The sequence below is a fragment of the Mustela lutreola genome, chromosome 4 (genome assembly GCF_030435805.1).
Source record: "Mustela lutreola isolate mMusLut2 chromosome 4, mMusLut2.pri, whole genome shotgun sequence".
In the NCBI taxonomy this organism is placed as follows: Eukaryota; Metazoa; Chordata; class Mammalia; order Carnivora; family Mustelidae; genus Mustela; species Mustela lutreola.
The window spans coordinates 12,279,979-12,295,343 of NC_081293.1; positions in this window are offsets into that span (position 1 = coordinate 12,279,979).

Here is a 15,365-nt window from a genome sequence, read left to right on the forward strand (position 1 = left end):
AACCTGTACTTCCAAGAGAATAAAGCAGATTTTGAGGGACAGAATTATTTGAATTTACATTAACCTGATCAAGTTAACTGAGAAACAAGCAAGCAAGCAAACCTTCACTTGTCTCTAGGGCAGTGGTTCTCAAAAGGTGGTCCCCAGACCACCCGCAGCAACACCACCTGAATTTGTTGGAAAACCAAATTCTTGGGTCCTACCAAAAACCTACTAAATCAGAATCTCTAGGAGTGGAGTCCACAACCTTGTGTTTCAACATGGCCTGAGGCTTCCTGATGATCAGTGTGTTTGAGAGCGTCTGCTGTGGAGGTGACTTCTGCTACCTACTGGTGTCTACTTTGCTTATCACCTCCACACTGTTATATCTCCAGGACTTGTATTAGACTTTTTCACCTCCCATGCTCCACTTTTACTGAAAAGAAAGAGCTGACAATAATAAACCTAAATATCAGATTTGTTTAAAAGGCCAACGTCCCCAAGTGTATCCTAATAAATTCAACACGTGGTCAGCTTAATCTTACACATTTTCTGCAGCTATAGGATTATGTCCTGTTAACTGATGGACACTGCATTCACAAATTCCTGAATTTAGGTGACTTTTATTCTGGATAGTTTTGGTATTTTTAAGTTGGCTAAGTTACTTTTAAAATTGGTAATCCATATTTGGCATATACGATGAGTCTTAATGGGGAATAGTTTAATATTCTTAAACCATTCTGAGTAAAAGAGAGATTGTTATTTACTTTTTTTTTTTTTTAACTCTGGAGCTAGCCAAACTTTTAATAACAAGTGTCTCCTGTGAATGGTCATTATAATGGTCACTATAGGAGGGAAAAATTTGCTGAATCCTGGAGAGTTCTTGTTTCATAGACACAATCTCTGAATTTGAGAAATTGTAGGACTGAAAGGGTCTCATAAAAAAATTACAGCCCCTGTTTTTGAGAGATTATCTTTTTTATCCCATTCTTTCCTCCTGTGTTGTCTCTTGGGAACTATCCCAGGTTGAGAGGTTGGTGAAAGAAAACCAATGTTCCACGCAGCAGGCTACTGTCATTCCCCCTGCAGGGACATTAAAGACTTGCCTTGAATGTTTTTGTCAAAGGTTGTACTTAATTAACTTAATTCTGTTGGACTTGTAAGGTCCAGTATGTAAATTCATGTACATCAGTAGACTCCTTCATGGAAATTTTGTTTCTAGGCCAGAACCAGTCAAGATTGCCAGGGAAAGAAGTGGTAGCCCAGGTTAAAGGTAGCCAGTCTTCATCCTATCTGCTGGATCCCACAGAGATCATCTTAATTCAGGTTTAAAAAAATATGCTCCGAAAAGGAAAATTACTTAGGTCTGAATTGGAGCATATAAAGCTGTTGTGAATAAAAATATATTTACTGGAGTTGCTCTTCACATCACCATAGGTGGGAGATGGGAAAGTGCGCCATCTTGAATATGTTCTACCTTTTTCACATTATCTCCTAACGTGTTACTGAATAATGAATGGTTTGGGGAGCATGTTTATTTCAGCTCTGCAAATAAGGTCTGCAACTCAGAAGGAGAAAAAAGATAGAGGTTCCAAGCCACTAGCAGTGATAAGTGGCCCTGCGCGAATAAATTTGACAGACGGATGCTCTACAAATCCTGTCTATTAGCATCATGACACCTAGCAAGAAGAAACTTGTGCTCGAGAGAAAGTTGGAAGCAGTGTGACACAGAAGAGGAAAATCTCTGACGGATTGCCTGCACCCCTGACTGACAGACAGACCGACATAGGCACACTGCCCTCCCCCTCACCCCAGACACACACACACACACACACACACACACACACACACACACACATATCAGTTCAAGCCTTCAGGTCCTTCACAGTCTAGGAGCCACAGAGGCACACCCCCATTTGGCTCAGGGTCTGTAAATCCTGTTACCCGTCAGCTGTGAAAGCGTAGTCTGTGGGACAGTACGCCATAGATCCGTAAGAAACAGCGCCTATCGGACAAAGATATTGGAGTCATTTGCATAGCTGCCTCAGGAGTACGAAATCACTTCTGGTGGAGGCAGACATTTGGAAACAGATAAAGCCTATGAAGAATGCCTCTTTTTGACTTCAGAGATTAATGTAGATGTGGACACATTAGTTCTGTTTTAGGGAGACTCTTCTCTGTTACAGATAACCGGGACTGGGAAGGTTGGGTTACCCAGTAATGGGTCACTTATCAGGTACATTAGTTTAAAACCTGCAATTTTGAACTTAGCATTATTGAGCTTTCCAAAGATTAAGTTACCGAACTTTTGTTGGTGAGTGTCTCCATGAAATTTCCTGAAAAGGATAGTCCTCCTTCTTTGTGTGAAAGTGAAGCCAAATCACATACTTTATTGATATTTATAGACATACAAATGATAGTGCTAATGTACTTTAATGTCTGTCTACTTGACTGGAAAGGCTGTGGGCTGTGCTTTTGGGCTTTTGTTTTTCCTAAGATAATGTGAAGTACTGTAGTCTCTTTGTGAGCTTAATCGGAGTAGGTAGCTTTTTTTTTTTCTTTTTTTCTTCCCCTTCTTGTTTTCCCCAAAGACTTATTTCAGAAGGCTTACACTGAAAGTCTTTTTCAAAAAAAAGTTCTGTGTTTGCCCGATACGGGTACAGGCTGTACCATGTCCTAGCAAACAAAAATATATCCCAGTGTCTGTTTGTCTCCTTGATAGCTTAGATGGAAAATGTAGGAATATTGATGCTTCAACAAAGGTGATCCGATTTTAACAGTCTGTACTAGAAAATGCCTCCACTAAGAGGTGAGTCTTAATCTGCAAGCCATGAAGATTTATGTTCTCAGAGTAATTTTACAGACATTCAGCTTGTAAATGCCTGGTGGGGTTTAGGGTTCTTGAGTCACCACGGGCTTAACAAGCATCCAGGCATGAACCAACTTTGTAATTCTGAGCGAGAGTAATAAATGTTGATCCGCGGTGACTGAGCAGAATTAAGAGATAATTTACCTGCTTGCTCTGGAGGGAGTTTGCACACACCCTCTCTTCATCATAGATGATTTACAAGCCAACCCCTGGCAAAGATAGGAAAAGACCAGAATATCCCAGCCAAAATGGATGATAAAATCTTGAATTTCTCTTAGAACAAAAATGAATATGCAAGGCTCATGGTAAGTCATCTGCACATATTGTTAAGTTGCTGGAGAAAGAGGGCATTTGTTTAAATCAAAACCAAAATAAAAACCTAGCGTACAACAAAGTTCCTGTCTGTTTCAGTCATACTTGACAAAGCTCAGGTTTCTGATAGTCATGGTTAAAATGGATTTTTGGTCACTGGTGTGTCTATGATAGTCATGGTTTAAATGTATTTCTGACCTGGACAGCCTCTAACTCTTGGTGATATATTGATATGAGAAATGAACTTACTGAAAAGTTTATAAGAAATATAAGCAGCGGGCAAAAATGAGTAAGTTGTTTTGGACCTAAGTTTTTCAATTGCAAAAATGGCAAGGGTCAAGCTATGCCATGTTACTGTTGTAATCCATGAAAAGTCGACTATGTATATAAATGGTATTTGCCACTTGAGTAACACAAAGAGATCTATCATAGAAAGACAGAAGACTTTAACCTGTTCCTGTATTGTTCCTAATTTCCTGGTAAAGGTCTCATTTAGGAGCACCTGGGTGGCTCAGTGGGTTACGTCTCTGCCTTCAGCTCAGGTCATGATCTCAGGGTCCTGGGATCGAGCCCGAATCAGGCTCTCTGCTCAGCAGGAAGCCTGCTTCCCCTACCTCTCTGCCTGCCACTCTGCCTACTTGTGATCTCTGTCAAATAAATTAAAATCTTTAAAAAAAGGTCTCATTTAAATCAGTAGATATTTTTAGCAGCGAGTTGCCTTAAATGGGGAGTCTAAAAGTAATACAGACAGTCCCCAACTTAGGACTGTTTGACCTAAGATTTTTTGACTTTGCAATGGTACAAAACCGATATGCGTTCAGTGGAATCCATACTTCAAATTTTGAAGTTTGATCTTTTCTAGGGTGAGCAATATACTGGTTGGTCTCTGTGTTGCTGGATGGCAGCAGCAACCACAGCTCCCCCTCAGCCACACAATCTCCAGGGTACGCAACTGACACACTTGGAACCATCCTGCACCTACACAGCCATTCTCTAATTTACTTTCAGTAGACAGTAGTCAATAAATTACATGAGACATTCAACACTTGATTTTAGGATGGGCTTTGTGTTAGATGATTTGGCCCAACTGTAGGTTAACGTAAGTGTTCTGATGGTGTTTAAGACCGGCTAGGCTAAACTATGAGGTTAGGTGTGTTAAGTGCATTTTTGACTTATGATATTTTTAACTTACATGGGCTTATTGGGATGTAACCCCATTACAAGTTGAGGAAGGTCTGTATCCTTAGTATCCCACTGACATCAGAACATACTGAAACATATCTCTTGGCTGTTTGGTTCTGAGTCCTAAATTTGGACATAACAGGAATCTTTCCAGGAGACTGTCTTCCTGGCCTGAATTAGAATTCAGAGTGGGCTGAGATATTGTCCCCCTATCTCTCCAGACAACCCCATCTTGAGTTTCTCACTGGTATACATCAGGGTGTTTATTACACACATTCACTCCCAGATATGGGAATTCATGCAAATACAATTATCTCCAATCTTACACACAATTCTTGGTCTGGCCAAATTCTCTGAAGGGGCTTGGCTTCAAATAGAGCTTGAAGTAAATAGACTATTTTATTTTTTATTTAAGTATCAGGAGACCATCTACTGAGGTTTTTTTCTTTTCCCTTGCTATTTTAACCACATATGAATTAAGACATTGAAGAGAATGGAGTATTTCTCTTTAAACAAGATATATGGTTTTCAACTGCAGAATAAAGGCAGGAGTTAGATTTTTCCTGGACACTGAATTCTGGAACACAAAGGAGCTGCAGAGGACAAATGAGTGCAGGGTTCACTAACGGAACATTGAGTCCTACAGTGTCTTCTCAGAGAGGTGACTCTAGGGAGGCAAAGAAAGGAAAAGCCAAGAGTGAGAGGTCACCCCTGATAAGTACAAAGAAGTTGCTTCCAGTGTTTTCTTCCATTGTGCCTGTTACACTTATTGGTGTGAATAATGTTGTTTTGTTTTCAGAAAGACAGTCATGAGCAAAAAAAAAAAAAGAACAGCGAGTGATAAGCCGAGCCCAGGAAACTTGAGAATGACACATTTGTGATAATATATGTTAATTTGGCTGGATAGACATGAATATTTTCCATAAAGAACAAAGAGAAGGACGGACTACGGCTTAGAGTCATTCATTTCGAATTTTATATAGGTATTACCCGTGTTCAAAATGCACAAATCTCTTGGAAAAAAAATTTTTTTTTTGAAGAAAATGCATTCTGTTGCGGTGGCTTGTTTATTTAAAATTACCATATTTTTCTTGCTTTGGAGATAAAAACTCTGGTGGAGCCAGACTTCAAATAGATGATGTTCTGAGCACATCAAAACAAAGAAAGTGTTTCTGAAACCCAATAAAAGCATTTTTTGAATGACTCCCTCACCCATTCAAACCTCCTTTCAGCTTAGCGCCACTGGCTCCGATAAAGTCCCCAACACCTTCCAGCCTATTCAAAGGTATCAGATTGAACCGAAGGTGAAGAAAATGGGCTATCTGCAATATTCATGAGTTGGGAACTTCTCGAGTTTGACAATTGTCTGAATGACTTTACAACTGCTTGGGGTATGTATTACATAACAGACAGTCACAGGCACCCAGCGCTCCTAATCAAGTCAAACCTTGTAAGTGAGTCCGAAGGGAGCACCCCCTTCCCCGCCCACCTCCATTCTTTCCTAATTCAGGTCCCAAGACAAATACTGCCCAGTCTTTGAAGTGTGCTATCTTATTCCTTGGCTTACCAGGCCGAACTAAAGGCCTCAGTAAGACTTCTTCGAGTGAACTAACTGAGCTCAAATGTTTTGTTTTCATAGCCTTTGGGGTGAATTTTTTTTTTTTCCTCTCAAAAAAAGAGGACAAGCTTGGGACATGCTAAGACCTAAGGAGAAAGTACTAAGCAGTTTGAGGAACCCTGGAAGGAAGGAGGGAAGGAAGTCAGTGAGTCAGTCAGTCTGGTTATATATTACCTAACAGGAGTAGGTTTCCAAGGTCCTGCTACTGGATAAGAAACTTGCAAGACGAATGATACCTACCTTTCGCATTTCCTCCTCAAAGCACCCATGGCCAGCCTGATACCCAGTCTGTAGCTGCAGCTAAGGTCAAACATAGCTACCTAGAATCTTGTATGCAGAGCATGGAGTAGTGGAAAGGGCCTCCAGATTTTAGTCCCAGCATTGTCACTAACTGTGACCTTGGGCAAGCAACTGAAATTTTCTGGCCATTTTTTTCTGTCAAAATAAGGAGGATACTGAATCTCATCTGTAAAACCACACCATGTATTATCTCCACCGTTCCCTTTCTACCCAAAACAACATTCTAGCTAGGTGGCAAGCCACGTGGTAGGTTTAAGATTGACTTCAAACCTGGTGGAAACAATAGAGAACAAAGGATTTGGGAAAACCAAGGAAACTGACTGGACATCTGTAGTAGGTTGAATTATGTCCCCCCCAATATGTCCACATGATAACCCCCAGAACCTATGACTGTGACTTTATTTAGAAAAAGAGTCTTTGAAGAGATAATTAAGCTAAGGATCTTGAGATGAGATCATCCTGGATTATCTAATTGGCCTCCAAATCCAATGACATATGTCCTTATAAGAGACAGAAAAGGAGAAGACACGAACAGCAGAGGGAAGGCAAGATGAAGACAGAGGCAGGGACTGAAGCAATGTAGCCACAAGCCAAGAACGTCCAGAGCCCCCAGAGGCTGAAAGACACAGGGAAGCATTCTGCCCTAGAATTAGGACGAGCTGGGACACAATCAAGAAGGTGCTGAGTACGAAGGAGACACCTTGGCTTAGGACTTGTGGCCTCCACAACTGGGGGAGAATAAGTCACCCTCATCTTAAACCGCTGGTTTGTGGCAACTTGCGACGGCAGCCCTAGGAATCTGACTGCCAGTGAGGCTTCTCCACATTTTCTCTTGAGGGGGCCCAGGCTCAGACTGTGTGTTTTCCCCAGGGCCATTCCAGGCCCAGAGAGCCACAACCTTTCTCCTTGGATTCCAGGATTTGACTCAAGAAAGAGCAACACATAGGAAAGTCGTCATGTTTCTGAGCAAGGGTGAGCTACTGCTTCCGGGGAGAACAATTTATCTCCTGCCTCACTGAGGGTTTTCCTCTCCCACTGCAGCCTGGTGACTCCACGCTCATCATGTCGAGTCCACATGACTTGAAGGAACGACTGGTCCACTTGCGAATTTTCTTTTAACCTAAGCTCTACACTCAACATGGGGCTTGAACGTGTAACTCGCGAGATGGAGAGTCACATGCTGTCTGACTGAGCCGGCCAGGCACCCCCACTTATACATTTTCAGAAGGGTTTTAGACGTCAGGAGGTGAAGGTTTCCGGAGGGGGCTCATATTGGCTGATGTCTGTGGAAGGCAGGGAAAAAGGAGGGAGAAAGGAACGCCCGCTCTCTCGTTGTTATCTGTGTCTGCTCGGCCACCTGCAAGGAACATCTGGATACCTGGTCAGCGGGGAAAGAGTGAGGGTGTCGTGGGGGTGGTTGACAGGCCAGACTGTGAGGGAAGAGCTCTGACTGGTGGCCCACCTTTAGAGAGCTTTTTCATAGTTTCTTCCACACAATTGACCAATTCTCCTAACTCCCAGGTTCTTACTGGAAGAAGGGAGAGTGGGAGGGAAGAATTAGTTGGAGGGGCTCTTCCCCCCCCCCCCCCCGCCCCATGGCTCCTCACCCTCAGGTCTGCAGCTGGGACACCCCGCTTCTTCAAGTGAGAGGCTGGATGCTTTGTTGCCCAGCAGACCTGGGAGGAACATGGGGTGCCCTGACACGGACCCTCCCTGCCCAGGGGGCTCTTGTCCATCTGAGCAGGGCTACCCTCCCTTCAGAATTCACTTTAGGCACCACTGCTCTGGGGAAGCCCTCGGTGATTTAGACTGGGTTATGTGCCTTTTGGGGGAGGTTGCCAAACCACCATGAAATTTCTCTATCAAAGCACCTGTTTCAGTGAAATGCCAATCATATTTTTCCTCCCTGCCTTTATCTTCCATGTAAGATTTTTTTAATTAAATTTATTTATTTTCAGCATAACAGTATTCATTATTTTTTCACCACACCCATGTAAGCTTTTCAAGTTGGGGGCCGTACCTGTGTTTTGGCCATCTTGTTTTGTTCTATGTGTCTATAATCATATACATGACACATGAACATGACCTCATAAGAGTTTTTCAGGCACTACATGAACATGATACAGTGCCCATCCCCCTTACCTGAACTGTGCCATCACCTGAACTCTACCTTCTCCTGAAGGTACATTCTAAAAACCATTGGGCAAGTCTCCTTCCAGACTTTTATCTTGGCATTCACAAACATGTACTCTTGCTATCTATCTGTCTCTCTATCCCTCTGTCCATCCATCCATCCATCATCTATCTAACTTGTCTACCTATTTAATCTTTAGTTTTACTCTGTGTCTTTCGACAACTTGCTTTCTCCTTTAATGTCATGTCTTGGAGACATTTTCATGTCAGTATGCAGTGATCAGCAGAATGTCACAGTGGCCCATTCGCCTGCTGATGGACCATCAGGTTTTTCACTGCCATGAGTCAGGCAGCGAGGCCCCCCGTCACTCACACATACTGGTGTACATACGGAAGTACTTCTTAGATGCATGGAGAAAATCCCCAGTTAAGTTTCAAGCAGACCAGCAACTCTTAGTCCCTCTGTCCTTTGCCTCTGTACTCGGAGCTCTTGCAGAATTGCTTCTATGGCAGTGGAAATTCTTTTCCTCTGGAGCTGTAGTTTTTGGTGGGCCTAGGTTTATTTTCCCTTTTATTTGATCTCTTCTTTCTATTTTTTGGAAATTCTGCAAGGTCCTTGGTTAGCCTTTGTTATTTTTCAGCACTGTTTATGAAGACACACACACACACACACACACACACACACACACACATCCCACCTCTGACTTGTGGTGTGTGGTCTGGGATGGCATAGACGTGTGTGCTTAGCCTGCTATTTTTTTTTTTTTTAAGATTTTATTTATTTGATAGACACAGTGAGAGAGGGAACACAAGCAGGAGCAGAGGGAGAGGGAGAAGCAGACTCCCTGCAGAGCAGGGAGCCTGAATGTGGGGCTTGATCCCAGGACGCTGGGATCACGACCCAAACCGAAGGCAGACACTTAATGACTGAGGCCACCCAGGCGCCCCTTCGCCTGTTATTTTGAGCCAGCTTATGACAAGTACCTTATTTCCCATGCCCAGTACTTGGCACCTGCTGTGCATGGACAAAGTCCGTGTTGAGAGAACCAATGGATTTTCACTTGAGGCAGGTACCAACACTTGATAAGGACAAATGTCTCCTCACAGGGACTGGTTTGGCACTGATTTCTGTGTTGGTGGATCACCCTTCCATTAGCCCCTCACAACTATAAGTTATCATCAAGCTAGCCACCTGTATGTGAGTCAAAGTGGGATTCGTTTTAGGGAAAGCATGCACATCTTTAATTTCCATGCCACATTGTTTGTAAAGGCCTTGAGACTTTCTACTGGACAGCAACAAGTAATTTAACGGGACTCAGTTTGATGACTTGTGACATTGTGTCCCATAAAAGATGGTTGACCTAACATGTCATGCACTAGGCTGCTTTGAAACTTTCCTCTAGAGAGCGGATCCCACTGAAATTTAAAGGGATATGTGATTGTGAGTGACTGTGAAATTTAAAGGGATATGTGACTGTGACAGCATCAAAGAATGCTTAAAAACAAGTTCGTGCCCAGAACACTTGGCTTAGACTTGCCAAGTTCCACTTGAGATTCACAGAAACACTCTAGCAACCTGGATTCTATTTACTAAACCCAAACAGGCCCTTCTGTGCAGCCCTGCTCTCTTGTGCGCTGCTGCGGACAGGTGTTGCAGATGTGAGGCCTGCTGGGCCTTCCTCGGCAGCCATCTGTCAGCGAGGCCCTCACTCCTCCAGGCAACAGGCGTGTTGATAAGAATATACACTTTCTGCAGTTGACAGACTTTGCTATTCAAAACACTGTAAAAAAAAATGGCTATAGGAATTTAATTAGCAACTTCCATTAAGAGATTAGATGAGAAGAACAAAGAGAAACCAAAGGAAAGGCTTCTTAATAAAACTGGAGAAGCTGCAGAATATTCATAGAGTAACAAAGGAAATGGAGGATCTGTTGGGTGAATTGTTGGAGGCGACAGATAGGTTCTGATGTTTTCTCACGGCCCGGCTGGTCTGCGACTAATGAGGTGCGGTGTGAAGGGCAGAAAACCTCACACCGTCTCCTGTAGGTAACAGGTGGGGGGGGGCAACAGCTCTGAGATGCGATAGAACTTGTGTAGTTTCGCGTGTCGTCACTGGGTGGCCCCTGGGGTCTGGGGCTAGTTGACTTAGCACCGGCGTTCAGGGGCTGACCCTAAAATGGGGTTGACTAATTTGTTGTTGGCCACCAGTTGCCTGTCACCCAGCTCACAGCTCTGTGCTGGGTCAATGGAGGGGGAGAGAGTATAAATGGACCAGAACAAATCCATTGCTTCTACGAAGAAAATAGATTCCTACAAGGCGTTCCTTCAGCAGTATCATTGGGTGTGTGTGTGTGTGTGTGTGTGTGTGTGTGTGTAGGCGGGGATGCGCAATGCTCCTATAACATCAGGGGAGCCGCTGAGCTCATTTTGTTAATACCTATTAGACGGCAGATGGAACAGAACCCTGTGGCGAAAAACCAGGTACACACTCCTACGACCTCTTGATGCCGAGACTCTTCCTAAAAAAAAAAAAAAAACGCATAGTGGAGGAAGCAGGTGAAGAAGTTCATTTAGCATTGCATTCTGGAAAGTGGGTTTTGGCCTGAAGTGCGACCAGCCATTCCTGTCAGAATCACCTGTTTCCCTGCCTGTACCCCTGAGATGGAAGGGTGGTTTTGTGTTATAAGGTATTTTCTGATTTTGAGCTGATTCAGAAGGCCGACAGACAGATTCAGACGGGATGCCCCACACCATAATAGAGAGTATCAATGAAAACAATGAGCCCTATTATTCTTATTTATTAATTGGCAAAACTCTGATGGAGTAAGATAAATTTTGCACTTTCCAGTGGAAGTCCTGAGAGCCACAAGAAATCTGAAAAAATAAAAATTTATATGAACTTGAGTTGGCACCCAAACTGACCCATCCTATAGGTTTGCCGAAGGCATGTGCATTGCACGCACACACACACGCACACCCACACACATGTGCACTCACACGCACAGATATGTATAGTAAAGCTGAAGTGAAATTCTTATGAGACGAACTATTTTAGCTCCAAAGTCAAAATTAGGTAAAAATTACTGTAATTAGTAACTGAGTCATAACCTACATACTGTGAACACCAGATGCCCCTGTAATGGGTTCTAGTTACTAAAAGGTTAATTAATTTTTTTTGTATTTCCAACAAAAATAAGGCTAATTCAAGATAATGAGGTAGATGGGAGGGTTGGGTGCAGAGGGTAGAGACTAGAAACTTGCTGAGGTCTTGGCAAATAAGTCAGATGAAATTACCATTGTTGTGTTTTGTCCTTATGAACTTGAGGCCATTTTGTGTACTTGTTAGCATAAAAGGAATTAAACTAGAGAATGTGTGCTTGCGTGGCTGCTGGATATAGTCCGCCTTCTCTATGTGGGTCATATGTTCTGTGCCCAAGCTTCTGGTAGGTTGACAGGATGATGGCCCCGACGTCTCCTGGGGTTTCTGGTGCCGCTGCTCCTTCTTGCTGGCCTCCTCAGGAGCCCTTTCTTCATCTACTTTGAGTGAAGGTCCCTTATGACTTGTGGCTTAGAGTTGTACAGCCTCTGTAATCAACATGGAGAATTGATTACCTGTGTTTCCACAGGAAGAACAGGCTAGAAAGGGCCATTGGCAATAAACATTATTTCCTGCAATTCTTGGTAACAAGAAACTTCCTCCATTCCCACTCTGGTTTTCTCTCCTCAGTTGTACTATTATAAAAGACTGCCAAACTTATTTCTATGTGGATCTGCTTCTCTAGGCCTAGCTTCAGAATTGAACAAATGTCCATCTTTCTTTCAAGTAGCTGGGAAACAAAGGGCTTTCTTGATCCCTTCTGCTCCCCCGGCATTTCTTGACCAGCCCGGTCTACCCCCTTGCGTTCCTGCTGTCATGCTGTGAAGCTCCTTCTGCTTCAGCTCCAGACAAGAGTACATTCATTCCTCAAATATCTCTTGAACACGTCCCACACGTCAAACTGGTCTAGGCACTGGAGACACAGCAGGAGAAAGCAACAACAACAACAAAAGAAACCGAGAAAGAAAAGACACACACACTTGCCCTCATGGAGCTTCCATTAGAATGGAGAGAGACAGATGATAAATTAGCAAAGAGCAGTGGCAATTGCTGTGGGGGTTCCATTAACCGAGAGAAGACAGACTGGGAATTCCTTTTGGCTGTGATAGCCTCTGTGGAGAGAGGGGGTTCCCAGAGGGGTGTCACTCACTGAGTAGACATTAGAGGGCAGGATAGGGGCCATCCATGGACTGTGTGCTTCGGGGGTCTGGTGAGAAGAATGCGTATCAGACATATCCAATAGAGAGTATCTATTGATAGAGAGTATCAATGAAAACAATGAGCCCTATTATTCTTATTAATTGGCAAAACTCTGATGGAGTAAGATAAATTTTGCACTTTCCAGTGGAAGTCCTGAGAGCCACAAGAAATCTGAAAATAAAAATTTATATGAACTTGGATTGGCACCCAGACCAACCCATCCTATAGGTTTGCCAAAGGCATGTGCATTGCACGCACACACATGCACACACACACGCACACCCACACACATGTGCACCCACACACACAGATATGTATAGTAAAGCTGAAGTGAAATTCTTATGAGACGAACTATTTTAGCTATTATTTAACTATTTAAATAAATGGTGGGAATTTGAATTCAGGATTGATGTAACTACTTCAGCTCCCTTGTAAGGGCCCCTGGGATTATGTTTCACCAATGAAGAGAAGCTCACACAGTAAAGAGTTAAACCTATATAGTCATCTCAAGAAGCAGAGGGCTTATGGAAATTAAACACGTCCTTGAATCAATCTCTCCCTTTCTATTTAAGAAACATGGAATGGGAGAGCCTGGGTGGCTCAGTCAGTTAAGCATTGGACTTTGGCTTTAGGTCATAATCTCAGGGTCCTGGGACTGAGCCTGCTTCTGGCTCTGCAGTTAGTGGTAGGTCTGCTTGTCCCTCTCCTTCTCTTTCTGCTCCTCCCCCTCATATAAATAAATAAAATCTTAAAAAAAAAAAAAAAGAAAAGCATGGGACAGAACATCTTGGAGTGAGGAAGCATCTTTTGGCTCTTGATCTTGAGAAGTCAGAGGTGCGCAAAGCTATTAGGGGATGGAGAGGGCTATCTGATCTTCAGGGAATAGTCAGGCAGCTTTCCCCAAGATTATCCTTATAGAAACAACACTGTCCCTCCATCCTGCAGTATCTCTTTTAAACTCATGTTTAAATAGCTATACTTAAGTGATAAGGCGCCAGCCTTTCACCTCCAGGATCCTAACTGGATTCAAACTCTAGTCTTGTGGGAAATGAGTTTGGTCCTTTACGCTGAGCCCGGTGGACAAAAGTCGTTATCTCCAAGCTTCAAGCATCGTCCAGCCCATCATGGCAGGCCTGGAAGGAAGTCTGCTCTCGGGAAAGAAAGCGAAGGAGTGGGGGCATCGAAAGTCAATTACTGAAGTAGTTACATCAATCCTGAATTCAAATTCCCACGATTTAAGTTACAGTCCCTTTCTGTCCCACTACAAAACTGCTTTTCAGCCCCACGCTTTCTAGCATCATCCCAAAAGGCGGAGGAAGTCACTTAGAGCAGTTAAGCTTCCAAAAATGAGGTCAAAGCTGCAAAGAGGCATCAGCTTCAGCACCTTAATAAATTCAAATTTTCTTTGAAGAGTTTCCTTATCTACCTCCAAAGAATACAACTCACATTTTTGCCCTCTCTATGTTGCAAGTGACAACCCCGACTTTTATCTCCCATACGCACGAAGCCGTCTAAACATGTCAGGGAAACATCAAGTGCGAAGATTGTGTGTTCTCCAGCAAACTCAGTAAGTTTAGAATAACACAACCGGTGTTGTCCCCCAAACACTCCAAACACAAAAATAGAACGGAGCCAAGAAAAGGCTACGGGAGACCCCATCTCTAGCCTGCTTTGCTTGAGCCTCAAAAAGGGATAATTGCGGGCGAGGAGCTTTGAGGACTCAGCCTGTGGATAAGAAATGTGCTATTGAGGGATCCTCCGACGGTTTTGAATAGTTTGCTTTCCAGGTATTCAGAGTCAGGCTTGCTTTCCCGCCACTGGGCTGCTCCCAGCCCTCTGCTCTCTTCCCCTCCCGTTCCATTTATCAAGTTAGCATTTTGCTTACAATAAAATGGATGACAGTTTCATTACAGAACAGCATCACTTGTCAAACTTTGAATTACTGATCATAAAAATATCTGTTATGCTTTGAAGGATTGTTGGAGGACTTCCATGTGTATGTGTGTGTGCATATATATATATATATATATATATATATATATATATTTATTTATCAGTAGGACTGTTTAGAGCAACATGCACAAGGAGAGAGCTGGGGAGGAGGGAGAAGAAATCAAACCCAGCCCGGGAGCCCAGGGTTGGCTCTCTCCTCCCCATACAAACAAGCTTCTATCACAGCTCTAGACAGCAGAAATAAAAGGGAGCTTTTTGGCTCACAGCTATAAAAAAAATTATCATAGTGATGAAGTTCCTCAGCCATCAACAGAACTGTGATAACGCTGTTTGATGATGATTTTCCCATGAATGTTAAACAGCCGCCACTGCAGAGGGAAAGGAGCTTATCTGCACCTAATACTGATCTCTAATTCCTGCCCTTCTTGAACCATCCATTTTCTAACAGCATTAACTGGCAAATTTACATCCCATCTTAATGCTGCTAAAGAGGACAGGAGATGAAGAGTAAATGACAGCAGTGTAATGAGGGTGGCTTTTTTCTCCTTTCTCTTTAATGGCTGAAGATTTACACAATTGTCTGTAAGCTTATATAGAGAGCTTACCTGAACCTTTTCCCAGCATGGATTCAACTTACAGGAGCTTTTGTTAACTAAACACACAGAAATATTTTTAAGGAGGTTGAATAGTGTGACTTCAAAAGAAAGCCCAAGGAAGGAAA